We start from the raw sequence: 10059 nt of genomic DNA on the forward strand, positions 1-10059 counted from the left end.
CCACAGGCCCAGAGCTGGGGAAACAGAAGGCAATGGGATGGAGGCAGGGGAGTAGGCATTTGCAGCACCATCTGGCAGAGAAGGGGGCCTCTTGTCTTGGACACAGTAAAACTCAAGGGGTCCAGGACATCCCACAGACTGGGGTAGTGGGGAGAAGAGACACCACTGAAGTCAAGTTGAGGAACCCAGCTTCCCAGGTCACGTGGTACCATTTCTGCAGCCCTGGCCCCAGATTCCTGCCCCAGCTCTGTGATGTGTCACGTGCCTGCCCCTACACACGCACATCCCTCACACGCCAAGGTGGGGAGGGCCTCTGATTATCTGGTCTCACAGTGCTTGTCCTTCTTTTGCAGCCTCCATCACAGCTGTAACTTTATAACTGTTTAATTATTTGATTAACATGGACTTCTGGGATCACCACTGTATCCCCAGAGCCTGGCACCACACCTAGTACTTAGTAAGAGCTGGCCCTAGATTGAGAATTCCTTGGTTTTGGCATCCGAATGAAGTTTGGTATATGAAGGTAAATGAACCCTGCTCCTGGCCTGGGGTCGACTGGGGGACCCTGAGGTGGGTGGTGAAGGTCAGAAACCAGAGTCCTGACATGGTGGCAGAAGAAATCTCTGTACACACAGATACTGCCAACTGGTGACAGATGAAGACAGTATATTCTATTTGCTATCTTTTGGGCAAGAGGGGGGGGAAGAATATATACTTGTGTTTATTTTTGTATTAAAAAACCAGGGCTATGTAAGAAATTAATAAGTGATTATCTATGGAGGGAGAAGGGGTGGAGGGGGGAGTAAGATTTCTCAATGTATGCCTTTTTGTATCATTTTGATCTTTGGACTATGTAAAAAAAAATCTAGTGAAAAAATAAAAGAATATAAAACAAAAAAAAATAGAAGGAATAACCACTTGACCAGGTGACTTCTAAAGCCCCCCCAGATGGGGCCATCTACTCTCTTCTTCCCACGTTAGGAAGTAAGGACCAGGCCCCAGGACAAGGGAGGGGTGAGGAGGTCTAGACAGATGAGTGTGGGGTCTGGCCAAGGAACACCAGTTTCTTCACTCTCTTTCTTCTCAGCAATCTCTCCCCGACGTAGGGGAGAGGCCCCCCCAGCCCCCGCTGTGGTGGGCATTCGTAGCAACTAACTATTCAGAAGTTAGGGGACTTCCCTGGTGGCACAGTGGTTAAGAACCCACGTGCCAATGCAGGGGACACAGGTTCGATCCCTGGTCTGGGAAGATCCCACATGCCGCGGAGCAACTAAGCCCGTGCGCCACAACTACTGAGCCTGCACTCTAGAGCCTGCGAGCCACAACTACTGAGCCCACGCGCCTACAGCCTCTGCTCCGCAACAAGAGAAGCCACCATCGCAATGAGGAGCCTGTGCACCACAATGAAGAGTGGCCCTCAGTCGCTGCAACTAGAGAAAGCCCGCATGTAGCAACAAAGACCCAATGCAGCCAAAAAAGTAAAATAAATATATCTCAAAAAGAAAAAAGTTAGTCAGGGCTACTTCCGCCTGGATAAGAGCTGGGTTCATTCTTACTCCTGGGAAGGGGGTAAGGTCTGGCCAAGGGCAGAGGCAGAGGTGGGAGCTTGAGCAAGGGGAAGGTTTGGGACAGGTAGCGATAAGGTAGGGTAAAGGACTCCTGAAGTGCCTGGGGCTTCTGCGGGCAGGTTCTGGGGGTGTCTCAACAGATCCTCACACAAAAGGGCCAGTTACAGCCCTCACATCAAGCCAGCTGGGAGTGAAATAAATCAGCCCCTGGAAGAGCAGCTGCTGAGAACCCCACGGCCACACCCCAGGAATTCCAGGGCCTCTCACATTCCCCTCCAGGAAAGACCTCATCATTCTCCTACCCAGAGGGTCTTCAGGGAGGGACAATTTCAAGCCCTGCATTATAGTGAGAACTGCAGACCAACACCCCAAGCAGCACTCACCACTCAAGTCTTGCAGGCAACAGCACAAGCAGCAGAATGAGGCATCTCTCCTTTTAAAATACCTATACTTTTTTTTTTTTTTTTTAAAGCTTAGCGAGTCCTGGAGAACTCCCAGAGCTTAAGGACCAGCATAAGGTTCAGGGAGCTGTGCCTGACTGGGCTCTTCTCAGCAGCTGCTGGATTTTTAGAAATCAGGAAGAGCAGCAGTGATAATTCACCTTAATAACAACCTGGCCTCCTCAGGCCTCTTTCATCTGTGTGACTCCCAGAGTAGGGAAAACGTTAATTACCAAGCAGGTGCCACACCCCAGTGATGATGTCTTATTAATCTATCAGCACAGACTGGGAAACTGAGGCCCAGGGAGAAAGATCTGGCTCACACGGAGCTAAGGATATAGGTGCCGAGGGCCACTGGGCAGTGAGGAACTAGAGCTCCATATCTGTCGTGCTTTGGGAAGGTGCTGAAGACAAGGGCGCTTCTTTCAGAGTCAGCCAGACCTGGGTTTGGGGTGAAGGTGAGGAAGACCCCACATATGTGCCCCAAGCCCCCTCCCCAGGCTGCCAGGACCTGGTGGAAGCCTTGGCAGGGAGTCCAGGGTTCCGATCTTGAGCCAAAACACTCCTCTCCCAAAGCACCGTAAAGCAGGCCAACAGCTGCTTTGAGCACCTCCGCCACCTCTGCAACGTGCACAGGCACTATAGGCTAAGGGAGGGCTCAGCTCTCCAAACAGCCCCATGTGACAGGCGCAGTCCATGAAGTGGGAGCAGGAGGCACCTGGCAGCCAGGTGGGTAGATCAGATCAAAATCACGTCAAGTGGGGAGACTGCTTCTTTGGGACCCAAGCCCATCTCAGCAGCCCCCACCCACCTTTGGCACTGACCTTAAAATAATGAGATCTTTTCTACAGCAAGGCCTGCCTAGTCGGTCACTGCTTTAGAAACCGGCAGAGGAGGCTCAGCTGGTCTGTGCCTCCTCCAGGAGAGGAGGGGAGGGTGGTCACAGAAGACCAAATATCTTTTCCCACTGTGGCCGTGGAGGGAAGCAGCACACACCTGAATGTGGATGAAGTGTAAAGATGGAGGCACTGCTTGTGCAGATCCACCTGCAGCCTACTACGTGCTTGGTACTGTGAGAGATGCTGGGAACAGACACAACCTCAGCTCTGGGGAACCATAAGTGTCAAGCCAGGGAGCAACCAAAGACCTTGTCTTCCAACCCTCCAGGGTAGGGCCTGGGGAAAAATATTAAGGGTGTTATTCTAAGGGATTTGAAGTTGTTTTTCTTCAGCATGTTAAGAGAGCTGACCAGAGCCCATGGGGGACCCTGAGATAACACTCTGACCCCAAGGGCTTAGCTCTCCACAATATCAGGTTCAAGAACTGCCCTCTCTGCCTTAAATCTGGCCAGGCCCCCTCATGCACAAGAAATTAAGGCAGAATGGTACAACGTAAAACATTAGACCAGTCAGGAGCCCTGCCTCTGACACTCATCATTGTACAAATCACTGCCCCCTCTAGACTTCAGTGTACTCCCCACCTTTTTTTTCAGTTTCCCCATTTTTAACATGAGGGCATTGGACTAGACTGTCTCTAGGATTCCTTCCAGCCTGTGACTCTATGTTGTTTTGACATAGTGGCAGATCCCAGATTGATTTACATAAATTTGCATGTTCAATCAGAAATCCCAAACTCCAAGTATAGAAAATCCAATCAGTCCATTAGTGCAGCCAGACTGGGGCTAGAGGAGTCTGCCAGGTTTGGGTGAGGATTGTCAAAGCAGACAGTGGTAGTGGTGGTGAATTAGGGGAGGAGCTGGGGAAGCAGGGGCAGAAGCGGCATTTGTTCTGAGAGACGTGCTTCTGGTGACCCAAGGCTGATGGAGCCAGGGACCCCTCTTTTGCTATCAGGCAAGAGTCCTTTCTCCTCCTGCTTCTAACAGGGCCTCTGGCTGGCTGGCCTCAGAGCCACACCCCAAGAGGAAACGGCAGCCTCTGCCTAGCAACAGCCACATCCTTCACTCTGACAGGGACTCCACTGTTAACCACTTTCTGGGAAACTGACCTTCCTGGGAGCTTCCATTCTCCATCCCAGGGGTTTCTAGCAGTGAGGAAGGTTTCCTTGGGGTCTAACCTAAACACCTCCTGCTGTAGCTTCACTCTCATGGGCAGCAGGGCCCAGGGAAGAGGGCTCCTGGGGAGCTAGCAGAGGGAAAAGCAATGCAGGAGAATGCTCCACATTCAACCGATCCCACGGCCTTTTTAACCACCACCTCTCCTTTAACATCTCCCTCAGCACCTGGGAGACCAAGGATGAAAACAAACAAGAAGAACGTGAAGGTCTTTGGTTCTTGGGCTAGAGAGCAAGTCCCAGCCTGGAGAGTCTGACTCCTGAGAAAGCTCTACCCCCCAGGATGGAAGAAGGAGTCTGGGAAAGGTGGGGTTGCGGCAGTCTCTCCCTGCTGCTGCCTGGCTGGCGTGGCAGGGTCTGGGAGGCTGGCTGGGCGAGGGCAGTAGGGAAGATTCCTTACACCCCTTGCCTGGGAGCTGGGGGTGTGAGTACAGAGGTGAGGTGAGTAGGGCCAACGGGTGGGATGGGCAACAGCAGCGGGGCTCTCCTTGTCCTCTTCCCATTAACAGGGTAGATGAGTGTGCTGTACTCCCTGGCCCAGATCCTAAAACAAGTCCCAAAAGCTGAGATGCAAACTGTCTCCTGGGAATCTGCTTCCCCTGCTGGCCCTTGGCTGCCTCCTCCTCTCTCAACCCCTCCCCAAAGGCACAGCTCAAAGACTGGCCTGCCAGGATGTCTCACCAGAGGCCTTGATGGGTGGGCCAAACCCCAGCCAGCAGGAGTTCATACTCCAAGGCACCAGGGGCGAGCAGCACAGTGGCTATTCTTAGGCAGGATAAGGGAGTCTGTGTCCCTCCACCCAAGGTTCTACTCCTAAGCAGCTTACCTCTTCAAACTTAGCCACCCTGCTGGAGGACCTTACTCCCCTCCAATTTCACTCATCAGTGGAACCACACAATGTCAAAAAGTGGAAAGGAATAGTAGAGCTTTCTAATTCAACTGAATTTTACACATGGTGGAAAAGAGCACCAGAGAGGCAAACTACCTTGGCTAAGGTCACACAGCAACCTATGAAGAGCAGGGACCAGAGCTTCTGACTCCCAGTCCACAGTGATAACAGCTTGGTCCTCATACACACTGGTTTCTGCTTGCCTATTGTAGAAGGGCCTTTTTCCCTGCAGCCCAGGCCATCTGCCTCTCCAGGTTCTCACTCTCTTCCAAAGGCCTGAGCTGGAGAGAGATGCTGGAGGGCTCACACCACCTCATGCACAGACCATAAACTGAAGACAAAGTTGAATGAAGTGGAGATTATCTTCCTAGACAGGGATGCAAGTGTTTCTCTGAGGTAAGAAACCCACTAACCCCACGTTGTTCTTAGAAAGACAGGAACCCAATAAATATGAGAAGTGAATTTTGTGTCTCCTTTCTTAAAAGACAAGGAGTCTCTGAGTCAGCTGGCATATCTTGCAAGAGAGGGTCTGCAACAAGGCAACTGGGCTAGGTTCACTTTCCCCAAAGTACCACCCACAGAACCATTAGACACTGACCATTAGCTACTGTCCTCCAGGACCACACCTGTCCCAGGCATTTGTTTCCACCACTATCTCTGGCAGACAACTGTGCTTAAGCAGGAGGACCTGTGGGGGAGGGAGAGCAGTGGTAGGGAGGGCATAGAAGCACTGCCTTTACAGCCAGACAACCGGGCAGCCTAAGATCCCTGGCTACTCAGGAAGGCAGGCATTTCAGAAGTAGCAGCTGGACAGGCTGGTGGATAGCGCTGAGACACCTGGAAAACCAGGCCTGTGGGAGGTAAGGGTCCTCCGTGCCCTTGGGGCAGTGCCAGGGCTGGAGAGACCACGGGGGCTGGGGTTCAGACAGCCGCTTTCCTAGTCGGCCTAGGCCAGTGGAGTGTCGAGCACAGATAAATTCTCTGCATTCTTCTGGCACCGCAGCCAGGACCCAGAGAGCCTTTCCTGCAAGAGCTGTCCTGGCTTCACTCCCTGCCCAGCCCTTCTCCCTTCCTCAGCCTCTCTTTAGTGTTCAGCCCACCCAGCTACCCTTCTCCTTCCCGCAGTCCCTCAGAGCCACTGAAGGGTCGTTCCGGGAGACCCCTATCTCTCCGCCTCCCCCCACCTCTCCCCCACCCCACCGCCCCAGGCCACGGAGACAGCAAGGAGTGCGAAGAGAAGCCAGAGGTTCGTCTCCGCGCCTGCGCTTTGGGGAGAGCCTCCCCCGCGCAACAACCCAGCACCGCTAAGCGGCACCCGTACGATAGGATGCGGGTGGGGTGGGGTGCGCAGCTGGGGCAAGGTCAGTGCTTTCAAAGGGGGCGGTAGACCGGCCCCCGGAACATCGCCCTCTCCGGAAAGTTTCCCTTCCGGGGCCACGGAGTGTGCGCGAGGATGGCGCGAGGGGCGGGAGGGGGTGGGGTGGGGGTGGACAGAGTCGCGGCCGGACCCCTCGGCTTGAGTGAGGCGGGAGGGAGGGGAGGCCAGCGAGGTCCGGCAGGAAGCCGCGCCGCCCTCTCCGACCCAAGGCTGCCACGAGAGCCTTACCCTCCATATCTCTCACCCCCAGCCCGGGCTTAAATACACCCCCCACTCGCCGCCCTTTAAATCGCAAGTGGGCCCAGAACTCACCGAAATCAGGTGCTGAGCTGGGCTAGGGCAGGCCGGATCCGCCAGGTCCATGGCCGCGGCTCGGGGGAGGGGGGCAGAGAAAAAGGGGGGTGCTGGGGCCGCCTCTTGATGTCAAGGCTTTAAAGGGGCCAGTGAGCCCCGCCCCTCGCTCAGACCCCGCCTCCCCTCCCGCGCAGCCAATCCACGTTCACCCTGGATACGCGCCCCTCCCAGCCCCCTCCAGATGTTCCCAGGACGAGAGCTAGGTCCGCCCGGCCTGAGCGCTCCGCTTCCGCTCTGGAGGAAAGGACCTCCCCTCCCCCCTATAGCGAAACAGACTTCCCAGACCTGGCCGGGTCGGGCCCGGTAAACCTCCCCAGTGCCGGGGTAGGAGAAGCCGGGCTGGGCCGAGCGGGGGTGGAATGGGGGGCATCTATAGCAGAGAAAACTAAGTAGGTGCACGCGGACCCGTGGGCATGCGCGTCTGCTTCTGTAGGGCTGGGCGTGCACGTGTGTATGTGATTGTGAGCGTCGGTGTTTGTAATTTGCCTTCCTGCATACGTGTTGGGTGTAAATCTAAGGGAAGAGGCTTGAGTGCCTGCTTGGCCTTAAATGCTCCCATCTCCCTTTTCTTCCTCCCAGATCGGGTCCTTCCAGCAATATGGAAACCTGGGCGCTGGGAACAGGCTCTGCACCTCTCAGAGCAGTGTTGGCCTTTTCCTCACTGGTTAAGGAGGAGGGAAGGCTGACCAGAAAAAGGATACAATCTTGCTCTCAGCCACTTGCTGTCTCAGTAGGGGCGAGTTCCTTCCCTGCTGAACTAACTGCGTGCTTGAAGGAGGAAAAGCAAACAGCCCACCTAGGCCCCAGCAGGGCCTCAGAGCTCCCTTCGATATCATTCTCATTGGTCCTTGGTTAAACAATTATTTGCCCTTGTCTGGATACCATATAATCTTCACAATCTGGCCCCTTAGTGCAGGTTCTGAAGGGGGTTCTGCAGAGAAATACAAAGGGATCCCTAGCCACAGGCTCTGCCCATTTTATTAAAATTGCTTCTATTGCGGGTATACACAGGATGTATTAAAGCACCATATTATCCAATAAATGAACATAAAAGCTCAGGGAACATAGAGTGCTCAAATTGGCTAGAATTGACCAAGAGTGCCTCTCTGAAGGAGGCTCCTTAATTTAAAATGGGATTTGAAGGGCAGAGAGAACTTGAATAGGATCCAGGTGAAGTAAGGACACAAGGAGATTCACATAGGAAAGAGCAAATTATCTGCATGGGACAGTGAGCAGATAACGTTGGTAGGGTGGGAAGTGGGAGAAGTTAATGGAGGAAGTTTTGTATGGAGGAGATCAGAATAAGGATATGGATTTGACAGGACAGGCGATTTTAAAAAGTCATTTTGGATTCTTGAGTATAGAGGTAGCTTGATGAAGACTGCCTGAGGATAGTGATTATTGGAGCCTAGAAGATGTCGTGGAGGTTACTCCCACCAGCTCTCTCACCTTTGCTTTAAAACAATTTTTAAAATTGATTTATCTTTTTTTTTTTTTTGCAGTACGCGGGTCTCTCACTGTTGTGGCCTCTCCCATCGCGGAGCACAGGCTCCAGATGCACAGGCTCAGCGGCCATGGCTCACGGGCCCAGCCGCTCCGCGGCATGTGGAATCTTCCCGGACCAGGGCATGAACCCATGTCCCCTGCATCGGCAGGTGGACTCCCAACCACTGCGCCACCAGGGAAGCCTGGTTTATCCTTAACATACAAGAAAATGCACAGATCTTGGGTGTTTTGTTTGGTGAATTTCAACAATAATATATACACTTATGTAACCCCCCAAACAAGATACTGAACCATCACCCCAAAGAATTCCTTCATTCCCCTGTATAGTCAATTACCCTGCACCTACCAACACCCACCCTCTGCAACTTCCTGAATTTTATCACCATGGTTTTGTCTGTTCTTGAATTTCACATAAGTGGAATCATACAGTATGTACTCTTTTGTGTCTATATTCTTTAGCTTAGTAACGTTTTTGAGATTCAGCCATGTGTAGTCTATTTTTTATATTGCTGAGTAATAGTCCATTGTATGAATATATTGTAATTTGTTTATCCATTCTCCAATTGATGGATATTTGGGTGTTTCCAGTTTGGGGCTATCATGAATAAGGCTGCTCTAAATATTCTTGTGCAAAGCTTTTTGTGAATGTGTTTTCATTTTGAAAAAGCTCACCTTATTTTTTGATTATAGCTAGTGGCATCTTTGTAATCCTGCAGCACTGATTAATTCTATTCATTCAATCATCTAACATTTATTGAATAGGAATCCGTGTCCCAGTCCTGGGCTTACAACAAAAATTAGACACGATCGTTTCCTCCAAGGGCTTAAAAGTCCAGTAAAAGTCCACTAATCTGCTGCATTCCAAAACCATGGGGTAGAAAAACCTTAAGAGTCTGCCAGGCATTTCTAACTATTTTTGGATGTTTCCAAATAAATAAATTTTGGGAAGCAAACAAACCATGTAGATTATTTTTTACTTTACATTCAGATGTTTGCCCCTGTTTAATAAACACAGCTGGAACATCTGCACTTGTCAGACAAGTACCTATTCTCCTTAATTTAAAGGCTCTTGCACACTTGAAAGTTTAGACATTCAGATTTGGGCAGATTCTCTATGCTTCACAGACCTTTATCTTCACTGACAGGAGGTGAAAGAAGTATAGCTACCATTGCTCCATGCTTTCTGTCTTTGATGAGGCCCAACACACTTTAATTACCACACTTAGTGGTATTATTCACTTATTAAAAATTACACTGAAGTTCCAATGTTGGTTTTCCACCTTGTTGTATACCACCAATCATAAATTGTTCTTTACTTGAGTTATCTATGTTACAAAACAAGCTAGGCCTTTTAGGTCTCTGGTTGCTGCAAGCTGTTGGTAACAAACCAGTTTGGTGGCATGGTCTAACAGTGCAGATAGTGCTGATGAATGACTGGTAGATGGCATCTCAGAGAACCATGCCCTCACTGCTCACATCAGTACTTTGAATGGGATCCTCTGCTTCAATACTATGTGTTCCTTCATTCAGTGTTGGAGCATCTTCATTCCTCAGTTTGGCATTGTAGCCATTTGGCTACTGTGTTACATTGGTTGATGAACTGACCCCAGTTTAGAATTCCTGACATCAGGAGATGGTCAGGTTGGTAATTGACCTCTCAAAAGATTTTAATAATCTGACTATTCTCCAGGTTGGATTGACTCTGAGGGCATTCTCTTTTTTTTTTGGCCGCACCACGCAGCATGTGGGATCTTGGTTCCCCGACTAGGGAGTCTTAACCACTGAACCACCAGGGAAGTCCTCTGAGTGCATTCTTGATGTCTTTCCTGCTCACTAAGAGGAAGAAAGGAGCTG

At 51.2% G+C, this 10059-nt stretch overlaps 1 protein-coding gene across 1 annotated transcript in view; it reads right to left on the reverse strand.

The window, feature by feature from the left end:
- NCKAP5L (NCK associated protein 5 like) overlaps positions 1-6736 on the reverse strand; it is a 30418-nt gene extending 23682 nt beyond the window's left edge. The window contains exon 1 of the mRNA XM_060024739.1: positions 6658-6736. The gene's annotated coding sequence lies outside the window, so the exon portion shown is untranslated. The remainder of the gene's footprint in view (positions 1-6657) is intronic.
- Between the last annotated feature and the right edge of the window lie 3323 nt (positions 6737-10059).

This window comes from Delphinus delphis, chromosome 11, assembly GCF_949987515.2.
Source record: "Delphinus delphis chromosome 11, mDelDel1.2, whole genome shotgun sequence".
Classification (NCBI taxonomy): Eukaryota; Metazoa; Chordata; class Mammalia; order Artiodactyla; family Delphinidae; genus Delphinus; species Delphinus delphis.